At 38.4% G+C, this 10,969-nt stretch overlaps 1 pseudogene; it reads right to left on the bottom strand.

Moving 5' to 3' along the window:
* Window positions 1-6,646: 6,646 nt before the first annotated feature.
* LOC101617308 lies at window positions 6,647-8,107 on the bottom strand (annotated as a pseudogene).
* Window positions 8,108-10,969: the final 2,862 nt, after the last annotated feature.

The following is a 10,969-nucleotide window of genomic DNA, read 5'->3' as shown; positions in this document are numbered from 1 at the left end:
AGGTAGTAATAAAAAGGAAAGTATATGAGCTAGAGATATGCAAAATAATACACATGGATTCTACAGAGCACATGTAGAAAAGAACATAGTCATAAAACTTATTCAAAGCTAGGTTAAAGTTAAAACAAGGGGTCTGGGGAGATGGCTTAGTGGTTAAGATGCTTGTCTGCAAAGCCAAAGGACCTCGGTTTGATTCCCCAGGACCCACATAGGCCAGATGTACTAGGGGACGCATGCATCTGGAGTTTCTTTGCAGTGGCTGGAGGCCCTGGCATGCCTTTCTTTCCCTCTTGCTGCCCCTTTCTCTCTCTATCACATAAATAAATAAAAATAAATGTATTTTTGTTGTTGTTATTTTAAAGCTACTTTCCAGCCGGTCATGGTGGTGCATGCCTTTAATCCCAGTATTCTAGAGGCAGGGGTAGGAGGATCATGGTTGAGTTCAAGGCCACCCTGAGACTACATACTGAATTCTAGGTCAGCCTGGATTAGAGAGTGAGACTACCTTGAAAAACCAAAATAATGAATAAATGTTAAAACAAGATGATTAAAATTAAAAAGTGAGATTTTAAAATAGAAATACCAAATAAAGTAGAATAAAAATGCTATTTAATCAGTGATTTTTTTGGGGGGGGAGTGAATAGCTTTCCTCCACCTCCTCAGTTGTCTTTTGCAGCTGATTTTGCAGGCTGGAAACCAGCTTCTCATTTCTATATAGTCAAAACTAAGTTAGAGCACAGCGTATTCTTCACTGCTGAGTACAGTTCCTGCACAAGGATGATCAGCAGTTTTGCAGTTGCTTGATACCTTGCTCCTATGTCCTTTCCCAGATATTACAGCCTTCTCTCTGGTGTATTGGTGATTGTGCTTTCTGCATGTGGTTTTCAATGCCCCACTCAGAGGTAGAGGCTCCCTGCACATGTGTTTACCTTTGCTATGTAGCAGTGGTGCTCTCCCATCATGTGGACCCAAGCTGGACCCATCCACCCACAGTTTTTGCAGGAGTGCATATTTGCTTTGTGATTCTCTGCCAGGCTGAGCTCACTTTTCTTGGGATTATTGGCCTTGCCTAGTTAGTTGAAGGAAAGAATCCATGGAGTTTAAAAGATGCAGTAGTACCAAAGTTTCTGCTTCCCTGAGATAGTACTTGAGTGACAGGCTTTCAGAAAGAATATTCTCTTTCTCCTCGATATCAACAGTTTCCCCAGAGAGTATTTCTATGCATACAGTATTTTTTTGTGGGGGGGAATTTCCTACTGGAGATATTCCTCTTTTTGGTTGTGTCCCAGAGTACAGGGAGTAGCTATAATTTTATTACCTGAGTTATAGCATTAATTGGCAGACTGTCTATTAGAAGTACTTATGTGCATGGAAAGCTAAACTAGTATTTAGCAACTTAATAAAATATGCTACATGCATGATGCTATTTATTCTTCAGAATACTTTTAAGCTAGGCAATATTGTTCCTCTTTATAAGCTTCAAAGTGGTATAATGAGATCAAGCCAAGTCTATAAAACCACAAAAGAGAATAGATCAGAGTTTAAAATATGTAAACCAAAAATAATAACATTAAAATAAGAGAAATAAATCATTAGAAGAACATGGTCCTCAATAAATTTTTGTAAGACAGGTATTGGTACACTGGCTGATGAGACAGAAGGATAAGTGCAATATCATCAAAAAATATAAAGTAATGCAGCAAAAAGGTATTTATTCAATTAGCAAACCCCAAGAGAGAATATCTTGTACTTCTCAATATAACTTAGACCAAGACTTAGAAGTAAGCCTGACTCTACAAAACTATCATCCATCATTAAACCCTGCTTGCCACCTTTATAGAAAGCCTTTATGGGAATATCTATGCCCATCCAAGAAAAAGTGATGGAAGCAGAGGTTTTCCTTTTGTGAGGATAGAAGAGCATGTGGGGAGGGGAAACCAAATACAAAACTAAATCCAAAATGAACTGGTACCATAGAAACCTTTATCCTTGAAGATAGACTGAAAGATATAACCCTCAATAGGAATAAGGCGGGGGGGGGGGGGGCGGGCCTGAAAAAGAATGATCCTTCAGAGGGTGGGATAAAGCCCAACCTTAATTTTGTTTTTTTTTTTGTTTGTTTGTTTGTTTTTGCTTTTGTTTTTACTTTAGCCAGTAACTCCAAGTACCAGAAACCAGTTGCTACCCACAATCAGCTGTTTAGCAGAGACCTACAATGTCCCCAAAACTAGATAGACTTCTTTCAAAGCACTTGATTACCTGCCTGAGGCAAGAGGTAAGACCATATTGCTGAAGACATCATGTACTGCCAACATGAGCATGGAGAGACCTGGCTGGAAACTGGAAGAGAGCCAGTCCCCAGACAGTTAGCCCATCTAGTGCTGGAAAACACTACATGAGCTACTGGGGGAAAGTGGCTAACAACTGTCTGAGCAGCCAGAGGTCTAAGCTACTCAGATGCAAACACCCTGTCAGGCTGTATGTGCCAGTGCAGCAGTGGCACACAATCTCACTGGGTAACTAATAGCTTTCTGATTGGCTAAGAGATCTGCTCAGTGTAAAGGCACCCATATCTGCAATTGAGAAACAGGTCAGAATCCTATGGAGACAAAAGTTATGCTCTCCAATGGCAAGCTGTCACTAGTCTTTGGCTGAAAGGGGGATTATATACATCAAATTCTCCCATTTAAACTATCTTGACTTCACTCTCTGTTGTAGAATCTGTTCTTCTTTTTAAGAAGTAGTAAGGCCTGCAGAGATAATTACCCCTCACATTTTAGCCAAGCCACAGCAGAAACCACCGAGGAACTGGGAAGTGCTACTTCCATGCTGAATCTGATAATCGGCATCAGGGTGAAGGAGACAGACCCTCCGGATACTCAACACCTACCAAAGTAGAGATCCGGAGGCTGCTAAGAGCTCATCACTGTAGTATACTTAAAACTCACCCACCACACAGCTTAGGGAATTTTGTGGAAGAGGGGACAGAAAGATTGTAGGAACCACAGGTTGAGACACCATGCCCAGAGGCATTCCCTTCTCCCTCCCCCGCAAAAACCTGCTGCTTCCACAATACCTAACCCACAACCCCATGTAGAATTCCTGCAACGCAACTGAGGACGGACCCTAGCGGAATTGAGATAAGGACAAGGGAAATAAGAGTACCAACACATAATGTGTCGCTACTAAATATGCTGTTAATAATAATAATAGTAATAATAATAATTATTATTAATTTAAAAAGAAATTAAATGACTTATTTCAAAAGATTTTTCTTATTAGAAGTAAGTTCAGATGCCAGTATGGTGGTGCATGCCTTTAATCCCAGGACTCAGGTGGCAGAGGTAGGATTCTGTGGTCAGTTCACAGCCAGCCCAAGAAAACAAGACTCTTCCTCAACAACAACAAAAAAAGGTCATCAGTGAATCAACAGACATTTGAGAAGAAAATAGTAGTTTCAACATAAAAAGATGAGATGAAGACAAACACCAGAGTAATTGCCTAGAAAGTAAACAAATAAAATTTAAAAAGAGAGAGAGAAGGGAGACAGCTTAGCAGGCAAGAGCACCAGTTCTACACGTCTGCACATGCACATGCATATTACACACACATAAACATACACACCACCACCACAACACATATAACACACAGGAAGAAAGAATGGAAATAAAACAATAAATAGTAAAGTTAAGATAAGAAGGGGTTCAGGAAATAAGAATCCATAAATTATGAGCAGACTGATTTGAAAAACAATAACACTAAATGAAAAAAGAAAGAGCTCTTGGGAAATATCAAGATGAGATTACCACAGGTAAAATTTCAATATTCAAGTTGGGAAATAAGATTAAGAATACCTTACCAAGAATGGAAATAAATGAAAAATATGAGAGCAAAAACGTTGTACTACAAAATATCAATATTACTACCCAAGTAATAAGATTGCCCAAAGCAGATTACAGGTAGCAGAGAGAAGGAATCAATTATAGACACAACAGACAGGAATTCTCCAGAGTAAGGTCCATCACAGGGAAATCACGAAACACAAGAGTGTAAAGATCACAGAGACAAAGGTTTTTAGTGTTCACTTAGTCTAACTGTGAGATTTAAGAGAATCTCATTTTCTGATGCCTATTTTCTTTCCTTCATACATGTCTCAAGTTATTTGGACATTTTTCAGAGAAACTTAAGGAATTCTATTCCTTACCCTAATTTTCCCACTGTGTTCACCCACCTAAAGAAAACCTACTGTTTGACATTCTCAGTGGCTTGCTAGATATTATTCATGACTAATGCTGTACAAACCAAGCATATAACAAGTATTTACATTTTTAAAATAGCTGGTTTCCTGCCTCTACTTGCCACATTTCCATTTTTCAAGCTGTTGCCAGAGATTATTTTCTAAACTGCAGGTATGGTAAACTTATTCCCCTGCACAAAGTGCTTTACAGAGAGCACCACGTTACGTGTGTCACTCAACCGCATTGGCCATGTGTCTGATATCCTCAACCTTACACAGTACTCCTTAACTCCTGATTTTATAATCTAATGTATTTATTATGAAGCTAATAATTAAGGCACCAATCATGAATATCAGGCTGTACTACACAGTGCAACATGGTTGGCTCTCAGAATAATGCTGAATGAATTAATTCAGACAGAAAGAATGCATGCCCCATGATTCTATTTTTAACAAATCTATAAAATGAGACTGCATAAATGGGATGAACTGCAACAAGAGAATGCTCCAGTGAAGAATACTCAGAACTTCCCACACCTACAGACTCTGTTCCAGAGATGGAAACTTCTCAATTCTATGCAGTGGCCAAAATGCAGAACCAAGACTCCAGGTAAAACATAGCTGCCCATCAGATGCCAGAGAGGAAGTTCCAGTGCAAGAGTTGCTATTCCAGGGGCTGAGGAAGAAGAGAGCCAAGAATCAGGCCAGTCACTTTGTAAATCCTCTCTCCACACTTCTCTTTCTTTCTTTACAGCTTCACACTGTTCCCAACACAAATTGTCATCCCAGACCCCCAGCTCAGGCTGCACTGCACTTGGACCTTCTGTTGCATCCTGTGTTTGTGGAGAGAGGCTGTATTTAAACTTTCCCTTTGTGTTCTGTATGTTTTAGTTTCTTCTTTCCTTTTTTCTATATACTATGACTCACCACTATATTTTCCTGTCCCAAAGAACATAGTCAGTTCTCAAACATATGAACTCTAACCCACAGCCTTCTTAGATGAACTATTCAATATTATCTTTTAGGATACCTTCACCTTGCTTTCTTTTTTTCTTTTCTATCTTTAAATAAAATTCTTCCATTCTCTGCTGATATTTTTCTTCTTTTGCTCATTTAGCGCTAACTTCTACTAGTGACCTGTCTCCTTAACTTCCTCTATATCAACCCAATGCTAACTACTTGTTCTGCAGAATGTTTTTTTCATCTTTCTACCTCTTCTCAACCCACAACAAATAATAAATTAGTACATGGAGTACGTACATCTCTAAAACAATTAGCACCTAAGCGGTAATTATTTTATAATAGAATATCGCTTATTTGTATTCAGTCTATCCCAAGATAGTGGTTGCTGTTAAAAACAATACTCTTGCCTGGTATAGTGGTGCATGCCTTTAACCCCAGCACTGGGGAGGCAGAGGTAGGAGGATTGCTATAAGATCAAGGCCACCCTGAGACAACATGTTGAATTCAAGGTCAGCCTGGGCTAGAAAAGAAAAAAAAAAAAAAGGAAGAAAGGAAGGAAGGAAGAAGGAAGGAAGGAAGGAAGGAAGGAAGGAAGGGAGAAAAGCATACTCTACTCAAAGAAGGAAACTGGGAAGGGAAGATGTTGCCCTGAACTCCAAGATAAGAGAAAATGACACTTCAACCCTCCCACAAGCCTAAATATACAGCAAAGACCTCCACTAAAAAAGAAAGATTTCATTTAAAACTTTTTAAAAGTCGTCCAACATTCTTTATCTCCAAAATAAAAGTTCGAGTGTAGGGGGACTAATAATATTAAAAATTTAAACTTTAAGTCCCCTTCCAAACATCTAACCCAGCACAATGGCTTGTGATACTGAAGGCATTGGTGAAATTCCACACAAAGTATTCAAAAGGATGAAGTTAAAGTATGTGTGGAGACATGAAAGAATTCCAAGAGAACAGTAATAGTCACCTGAATGAAGCAAGAAAGCCAATGAAAAATATCAAAATGAATTTTTTCCACAAAATAACAAGCAGCCTTTATTGCAGTATTAACAAACCACTTTCCATTTTGGCAATATTTTCATTGCATGTATCTTTAGGGGTTCAGAAAGAGAAGGTGGGAAACTACAAGGAAAATTTCAACAGACATTTCTAAAAGGAAAACTGTCCCTAGCCCTACCATCCAAATAAAAATCCAAATGTCACTTAATTTTGCTGCCCAAAAAGAGGCCAGGAGGAAAGCAGCAAGCAAAACTCTGGCAATTTCACGATGGATTGTCTCAGAGACAAAGGGACATTGAAAACAGTCACCAGTGTGATCAGTTTCACTAATCATTTCGGTAGTCGTTTCTTCCTCCTATTTTGCCCCCACAGCTCACGTCTCCTCCGTCATTGGCACTTCAGTCTGCACCGTAGCCTCCACTGCCACCACCACCAACCACCTCAGTCTCCTCCATAGCCTCCTTGATCTCCACTGTAGCCTCCTCGATCACCTCCGTAACCTCCCTGATCTGCTCAATGGCCTCCTCGATCTCCCCATAGCTGCTACCTCGATCCCCACTATAGCCACTTCCTCTGCAGCCACCATAGCCACTCTCACCATTTCTGTCTCCATCATAGCCCCCTCCACTTCTGTCTGTACCATAGCCACCTTGGTCTACACCTCTGCCCCCACGACCTCTGTAGCCCATTTAGCTACCATAGCCTTTAGGCTGGAAATCTCCTGCTGAGGGACAAGAATCCTCTGGTATAGGCTCATTGCACTGACTACAGCAATTCCTTTGAGTAAAGTCCATATTTCCGCATGAGGGATTACAGCAAACTCAGTCTCCACTTTTAAGGTCTCCACCTCTCTCCTGAAAGCCTCCACAACCTCTATATCCTCCATGATTTCCTCGTCCACCTCCACTTCCAACTCCTCTCATAAATTCAGGTCTTCTGGGGGCAAAGGACAGTTTAATAATGTTTCCATGAAATTCTTTTCCATAAACCAGTCAATGGCTGCCTTAGCTGATGGAGGGTCATCAAATAGCATTGTTGCCTCCCCTTTTAGCTTCCCTGTGTCTTTGTCTGTATAAAGATTTATCATTGGTTTTCCTGAGTTTTTTTTGTTGTTGTTTTTATTAGTCTTGATAATTCCTATTTGCTTAAAGAATTCTCCACTGGATCTATAGACACACCCTACCCCAAGTCCTTGCACAAAGACTGTGTTGTTATCTGAGTTATCAGACTCTGAATCAGCATGTGGTCTAGGACCATAATCCTTGTGAAGACCTAAATATTTGAAGCCACTGAAGTTACCACCACTTCATCCAGTCATAGGACCTCCTCCACCCTTTCCATATCCCCTACACCCTCTACCTTCTCCCTGTAACTTGCCATATCTTCTATTATCTTCTTCTTAGCTACTCACATCCCAATGGTCATCTTGTATGTGGTGGCTATAGTTTTCCCTTTGTGAATGCTAGAACCACTGGTTTTTATTATAGAAATCATGCTGCTGATAATTTGACTGCTTGTCATATGAGCCTTGGTGTTGATCATAGCCTGACTGTTGGTCATAGGAATCTTGCTGACCATAGTCTGACTGGCCATATGAAGGGGCTCTCCCACCTTGGCCTCCTGATGATTCCATGTTTAGTTGTCCCTGGTTTTTATATGACTGCTGGCAGTATGAGTCATGCTTTTGATTTTCATTACCACCATAAGACTGTGAACAGCCTGATTGATTTTGTCCATAACTGGAATAACCACCATAGTTTTGTCCATATGAAGAATCAGTCATTTGCTTATAGCCAGAGTAGCTTTGTGCTTGTCCATAGCCTTGATTGCCTTGATTTCCATAGGAAGAATATAACTTTACTGTTCACCACTAGACTGACTGTAACTTCCGAAATCTGACATGACCTACCAACACTCCATGGGCAGTGGAGAAAAAGAAAAATGAAAGCCAAAATGAATTTATTTATAGATAGAAATTCTGAAGAAAAATCAAAATGAAATGATGCTAGAAATAAAAGTTACAGTAAGTGAAATCAAAATCCAAGTGGAAAGTCTCATCATGGGGAGAACAGAACAGCAGGGCTTGAAGACGAAATAGAAGCATGGGACCATTAAGTCAAGGAGAACAATAAACTGACAAAAATATACATATACAGAACATGGAACACCTTGTAACACCATGAAAAGATCACATACATGAACTGTGGACACAAAGGAAGGAGAACACCATGCCAAAGAAATGAACAATACTTTTAAAATAAATGTGATTTATTTATTTATTTATTTATTTATTTATTTATTTATTTATTTATTTATTTACAAGGAGGGAGGGAGAGGGAGAGAGAGAGAATGGGCACATCAGGACCTCCAGCCACTGCAAATGAACTCCAGACACATGTGGCTTACATGGGTCCTGGAAGAGCTTATTGATATACCTTAAGGCCTTTTAAACTCCCCCCCACCACCTCAACAAAAACAGTAGATAAGAAGAAGTAATTAAGATCAGTATAGAAATTAGTAAAATAGAAATGAAAAACAAAAACATACAAAGAACCAGTAAAACAAGGAGATAGCAATTAAAAGAAAGACATTACAACACATACTAACAAAATTAGAAAAGCATAAGTATATACTTTAAAAATTTATATTCTGCCAAATTGAATAATCTAGAAGAAATAGATTTGTTTCTAGATGCACATGACCTATCCAAATTAATTCAAGATGAGATCAAGAATTTAAACTGATTTATAGCAAGCAATAACACTGAAGTAGTAATAAAAGAAACAAAAATTCACCAGCAAAAAGAAGCCATGGTTGGGATACAAACACTGCAAAATTCTATCAGACTTTTAAGGAAGGACTAAAGCCTGCACTTCTTCAAATTATTTCATAAATTAGAAGAGGAAGAAATACTTCCATACTCTTTCTACAAAACGGGTATTACTTTGATACCAAAATCAGATAAAGACACAAGAGAAAATTATAGGTCAAGCTTCCCAAAATATATGATAGAAATTCTGGAGAAACTATGGCTGGAATGATCATCTCCTAGCAAAATAAAGGGTATACATGACAAAACTGTAGCCAAACTCATGCTAAACAGAAAAAAAAAAAAAAAAAAAAAACAACTCAAGACATTCCCACAAAACTCAGGAAGAAGGCAAGGATGTTCATTCTTTCCGCTCCTAGTCAACATAGTGCTTGAAGACTTAGGTAGAGCAATATGACAAGAGAAGAAAAGACTACAATAGCTGAAACGTGGGAAATAGGGCTGGAAATAAGTGAACATAGCTATATATCTTTTCTATGGAATCAAGCACATGTACAGTGTATCACTGGTTGTGTGGGAATGAAGGCAGAACATGAAAGGGGGAAAAGAAACTGCAAGGCGAAGAGGAAACTTCTGAGGGTGATGGACATGTTTATTATCATGACATTGACAATAGTTTTATAGTTAATTAGAAATGTCAAAACTGTACTTCATAGTTATCAATTATACTTCAATGAAACTATTAAATACACATATACATGCTGTATTATAAAGTATAGTGTTTTGGGTTATATTTAATCTAAAAATCATATGTTAAAGTTATAACATTCAGTGCCTGAAAAAGTTACTGTATTAGAGAATCCATAAATAAATAAGCTAAAATAATGTCTTTAACTGAGGGTGTAGCTCAACAGGATAGTACTTATGTCACTAAGCACATCACAAAGTTTCATATCTATGACAGCAAGGAAAAATAAATAAATATAACAGAAAAACAAATAAAAATTATTTCTAGTGTGGTTTGGACCTGATCCAACAGGACAACTTTATGAGTTGGAGGTTAGCATACAATGAGAAGACACAAGAAAAGATGGTCATGCTTAAGCCCAATACAAAGCCCTCAAAAGAAGCAGCCTTACCAGACCAGTTCTGTGCTCATATTGTTGGGATCTTTTTTAAAATATTTTTATTTCTTTATTTGAGAGAAGGAGAGACAAAAAGATAAAAAGGGCATGCCAGGGCATCCAGCCACTGCAAACAAACTCCAGATATGTGTGCCCCCTTGTGCATCTGGCTTACATGGGTCCTGGGGAATTGAACCTGGGTCCTTTGGCTTTGCATGAAAGTGCCTTAACCGCTAAGCAATCTCTCCAGCCCAGGAATCTGTTTTTATTAAACTGTCTAGCCTTTGGTATTTGTTCAGGCAGTCTCAACAAGTTTGTATATATACTATATGTATATATAGTATACAGGTTTAACTCATGCTCTCCTGTGGCTCTTGTGTGAATGATTCATTTTCTATGTACATGACTTATTGACTTATTTTTTTTTAATCTGTTTAAAGGTAATCTAATACTCCTGTTGCAATTAGATAAACAACCATAATACATTATGCAGAACCATTTATGGGATTCAATCTGAGCATTCTAACACAGAAGCTAAGGCATACATGTCCTATTTTCCCATTCTAAAAGAAGGGTGTTTCTAGTACAAGTGAAAGCACTGAATTTTTCAAAGACAACTTAAAGTAAATTGGTAATTGTGCTTTTCTAATCTTTCTATAAATATTCAGAAGGAAACATCAAGAGCCTAAACTGCTGATACTGCTGTTTCAAAGATGCCTACAATGCATCCAGGGAAGACTCAGTGGAACTATGAATGAGCAAACCATTAAAGACATCTATGTAAATTACAAAAGGTAATATTCAATACAAAATGCTCCCATCTTTGAGAAAGCTTAGCAAATGAGTTTTAAGTTGACAGTGATTTCCAGC

The sequence above is a fragment of the Jaculus jaculus genome, chromosome 1 (assembly GCF_020740685.1).
Source record: "Jaculus jaculus isolate mJacJac1 chromosome 1, mJacJac1.mat.Y.cur, whole genome shotgun sequence".
Classification (NCBI taxonomy): Eukaryota; Metazoa; Chordata; class Mammalia; order Rodentia; family Dipodidae; genus Jaculus; species Jaculus jaculus.
This window is presented reverse-complemented; position numbering and strand designations above follow the sequence as displayed.